Source organism: Schistocerca americana, chromosome 7, assembly GCF_021461395.2.
Source record: "Schistocerca americana isolate TAMUIC-IGC-003095 chromosome 7, iqSchAmer2.1, whole genome shotgun sequence".
NCBI lineage: Eukaryota > Metazoa > Arthropoda > Insecta > Orthoptera > Acrididae > Schistocerca > Schistocerca americana.
In genome coordinates, this window is record NC_060125.1 from 74,064,395 (window position 1) to 74,069,352 (window position 4,958).

Below are 4,958 nucleotides of genomic sequence, written 5' to 3' on the forward strand. Positions count from 1 at the left end.
TGGGACTTAACATCTGTGGTCATCAGTCCCCTAGAACTTAGAACTACATAAACCTGACTAACCTAAGGACATCACACACATCCATGCCCGAGGAAGGATTCGAACCTGCGACCGTAGCGGTCACGCGGTTCCAGACTGAAGCGCCTAGAACCGCACGTCCACCCGGCCGGCAAACGTGACGTAGAGAAAGTTCAAATCGATCCAACAGAAACAGAAAACAGAAACATATGCAGGGACGAGATGTACAAGTGGAATGATAGGTCCCAACAAGAGAAAAATTGGGTTGAAGATACTCCATGAAGAAAGAAATGCTAAAATGGGGTAGAATGCTTTGCGTGATCCTACAGGGCCTCACCGCAAATATTTATGTACATTTTATTCAGTGAAATTACAAAGTGGCCACAAGAGTGCTCCATGTACGTAGCCTCGACAATGTATTTCTAAAACAGTAATTGTTTCTAACAACGTTGCGTTTATACTCGCTGACGTACAGAAAAATCGCCGTCTAGAGAACATTGACGTAGCCAGAGTCTGCTGCCTTTGAGCCGGAACTTGCCAGCGCCACAGCAGCTGTCGACACGAAAGCGGCCGGCGCTGCAGGCGCAGGTGCCCGCGCCGCGGTTACGCAGATTGTCTCCCGGCAGCTGACGTCACGGCGGTCGCGGTGGGCGTGGCCTGGCCGCGGGTTTATTGCCAATTAGCAGCTCCGCCGCCGCTTAACCTCCTTACAGGCCGCCGCAGTCGGCCGCTCACCGCAGACCCTTTTGTCGGGGAACAAAAACCCGCGGACGGGAGCTCCGAAAAAGCCGCAGAGCAGGAGCGGCCCTCGGCTTGGCTCTGCTTTGCACGTGCGCCGCTGCTTCCCCTCGCCGCCGCGGCAACCCGCAAAGCTGGCTCCGCGCGGGCTGCCCGCCATTATGCAGCTTAAATGCGGTCCGCATTCTCTGCGCTCGAAAATATTTGGCATTGTTCTGCCTCAGCGGAGGGTCTGCCCTCCGACCACTGACGAGACACGAAAAACCGTGTAAGCCTCGCCGCAACAACGGGAACACACACGTACACACGTACTGTACGTTAAATCCAACAAAGCATTGGAAAACTTAATAGAGCAGATCTGAAGGGGCGGCCCTCAAAACATTAAATTGTCCAACCAGTCTCTCGACAGATACTGGTACTTTCCAGAAATGATCTAAGGAAAGAAAAGAAGGGGAAATAATAAACACTTAACAAACCTCACCAAATTTCATAGTGCTCTGCTTGCGTCATTACCCATCAGTGCCTTGAGAAACAGATATAACAATGTCAGTAGAAACGTTCATTAATATTTCTTACCTGTCAGAACTAAAATAAGTGTCAAATTGAAAGCAAAAATCAGACATATTTTGTAATCAGTGATGAAGTGACATACAGTACGCAAGGCAGACTCTATTATGTGTTCCACTTGTCAACAATAATTAGCTATTTCACATATTTGTGACAGTAGGCATCTGAGACACTGGACACATGCAATACTTGACCTTTTATGACTTATTGATTGTGTGAAATTGAAATCTAACGGAAGTTACGCGTTCTAGCCCGAAATGGACCAATGGTTTCCGACCGACCGTCGTGTCATCCTCTGCCAATGTCTTCAGCACGCCTCTCCTCTGGACGTTGTCGGTTTCTTGACGCTAGAACCGTTACTGGTCAGTCTAGTAGCTCCTCAGATGGATGAGTGCATCCTGTACAAGTCTTCCCACCAAGGAAGAATCCTTGGCTGGGCTGGGCATCGAATCCAGGTCCCTGTCATTGCATTCAACGGCACTGACCTCTGTTACGGAGGTGGACTGAATTGTACAAGAACATTTTGTTTATTTCGGGGAAGTTTATAACTGTCACAGACTCTCTCCTTAGATGGTACACGAGATTTGAAACATCCATTTGGATTTCCTGGAGCACAAACCATTTTTCATAAAGTAAAAGCTTCAGAGAGTTTACATTTCACTAGAATTTTCACATCGCAATAAAAGTGAAATTTAATCACTTAAAACAGTGTTGTGGTCGGATTTTGAGATGAAATATTGGAAATATGTAGTACACTGATCGTGACAAGGCCAAATATTTCATGAAATAAGCATCAAACGAGAAAACTACAAAGAAAGAAACTTGTCTAGCTTGAAGGGGGAAACCAGATGGCGCTATGGTTGGCCCGGTAGATGGCGCTGCCATAGGCCAAACGGATATCAATTGCGTTTTTTAAAACAGGAACCCCCATTTTTTATTACATATTCGTGTAGTACGTAAAGAAATGTGAATGTTTTAGTCGGATCACTTTCTTCGCTTTGTGATAGATGGCGCTGACGAGTTTCTTTCTTTGCAGTTTTTTCGTTTGATGCTTATTTCGTGATATATTTGTCTTGGTCACCATGCGCAAAAAAAAGAACTCACATATCTTGATGTTACTAATCAAGGGAAATATTTGCTGTCATTTTACTTGATTCCAACTCCCGCACATGACCACAAAGGCACACAAAGGCCTACTTATACGTATTTAACACAGTTTTGTAATTCATTTGCACGGTGCAATCAGTTTATTACATAAAAGGTAATTTACGTCACGTCGGAGATACTGTAGAACAAACATAATTTTTGGAAGTGAAATGGCTCTGAGCACTATGGGACTTAACATCTGAGGTCATCAGTCCCCTAGAACTTAGAACCACTTAAACCTAACTAACGTAAGGACATCACACACATCCATTCCCGAGGCAGGAACCGTAGCGGTCGCGCGGTTCCAGACTGAAGCGCCTAGAACCGCTCGACCACACCGGCCTGCTTTTGGAAGTGACCTCACTTCAGTATCTAGCTCCAAACAATGAAGATCACTTCTGATATGTGTGTGTCTCAAATAAGGGTGTGAAAACCTAGATGCTCTGGAAGTATAGTATACGAAACACTCAGGAAGTGGAATCACCCGTCGGAGGTGTTGGTAGCTCCGTGTGGAACCTGCACCTGCCGTCTCTGGCTCTCAAAAACAGTCCAGTCAAGCTTCCCTTTATTGCTGACGCTTTGTTGTTAGTGGCACACAGGAGTAAGGGATTAAGTCAGTGTTGAAGTAAATTAATTTTCTGTTACATATCTTCTATGTGTTGTCCATTCATTATTACATTTCGTTGTTCTTGTTGGCATAGTGTATCTGGTGGTCTATTACTGCTTGTGAAACAGACTTTAGGGTTCCTGTTTTGCTTCACGTATACTATAAATTAATTATTTTCTTCAAACTGTATTACTGTATTCATTGATAATCAGAACCAGGACAACACCACATATCTATATGCCCTCCCCCCCCCACACTCCCACACACATACACACACACACACACACACACACACACACACACACACACACACATGCACGCAGGCACACACAACTACTTGCAAAGCATATCTGCCTGATACTCACTTCTCTCCCCCAAAAGGCTACAAACGGTCAAAGACATTACGTGTCATGTCTCGATAAAAATGTAAACAAAAGAAACCCTTAAGTATTCGCTTAGAACTCATCCTTAATTTAGTATTTCAATAGCCAATACTAACACTGATAATAATATCACCAACGTTTGTACCTACTAGAATACACGACATATGTATGTCATTTTTGAAATTATGTTTTTCAATTATATTATTACAGGGTTTTTGTATTGATAGTTTTTGAAAGTCACGTTAACAGTATCTCCGTCGTAAAGAAACGTAAAAGTTGTGATACTGTGAGAAAATTTTCATTGAATTGCAATGTGAAAGAAATGAGTCTACTGCGTTCTTTACTAAACAGCGGGAGTGTACCAGCGACCAATTCCATTAGAAACGGCAGGAATCACAGCATATAACAAAATTTTACTTGCTGTGAATATAAAATATAGTATGACGAATACACTAAGCTACACTCAGTCTGAACAGGCCTTGGAAGGCCAAACGGTACCGACCGGCCGCCGTGTCATCCTCTGCCCACAGGTGTCACTGGATGCAGATATGGAGGGTCATGTGGTCAGCACACCTCTACGAGACCGGAGCCGCTACTTGTCAATCAAGTAGCTCCTCAGTTTGCCTCACAAGGGGTGAGTGCACCCTGCATGCCAACAGCGCTCGGCAGTCCGGATGGTCACCCATCCAAGTGCTAGCCCAGCCCGACAGCCCTTGACTTCGGTGATCTGACGGGAACCGGTGTTACCGCTGCGGCAAGGCCGTTGGCCAGTATGATGAACGCAGCATTAAATTTCTAGACAATTTGGAGTTACACATAGTGCGAGGTTTAGTACATCGATGTACCACCACTGACAGTAACAATGGCTGTAACTAGTCTAGGCATTGAGTCGAGATGTCCTTGGATTAAAGACGCTGTGACGTCATTCCATGCTGTTTCAACTCTACGCCTCATCTCATCATCAGTAGTGGCTGGTGATTAGTAGCCCGCCAGTGTGCCAGCAATCCATCGTCAGAGGGCTTCTGTGAGTGCGAGATCTGGAAAACGAACTGGTTAGAGCAAAAGTCGAACACCATCCGTATGGAGGTTGGCCGGGATTGTAAGGTGCAACGTGCAGTCTTTCATTACCTTTTTGAAAGACAACATCCCGAATACCTTGGAGTTGTGGCAGAGTCACGTGGGTTTGAAAGCGTCCAAGGTGGTCCATGCGAAGGACGTCCAAAGAATGCAAGGACACATGAATTAATAGACAGAGTGTAGGATATTTTGGAAAATGGGAATATAAAAGTCCTTTAAACTGCTAATGCTCTAGGGAAATCAAACGAACGTGTTGGGAACTTCTTGCATCAAGAATTGAACACGAGAAAACTTTGAGCAAGATGCGTACCGCGTGTGATCACTGAGGAGAGCTGTCTGAATAGTTCTCGGCTTCGCCCAGAGTTCGCAGCACGTGTTGGCAGACGCCAACTAAATTTTAAAGCTATTCGAGGCAGCAGTTG

At 45.1% G+C, this 4,958-nt stretch overlaps 1 pseudogene; it reads right to left on the reverse strand.

The window, feature by feature from the left end:
* Positions 1 to 4,109: 4,109 nt before the first annotated feature.
* LOC124623449 lies at positions 4,110 to 4,227 on the reverse strand (annotated as a pseudogene).
* Between the last annotated feature and the right edge of the window lie 731 nt (positions 4,228 to 4,958).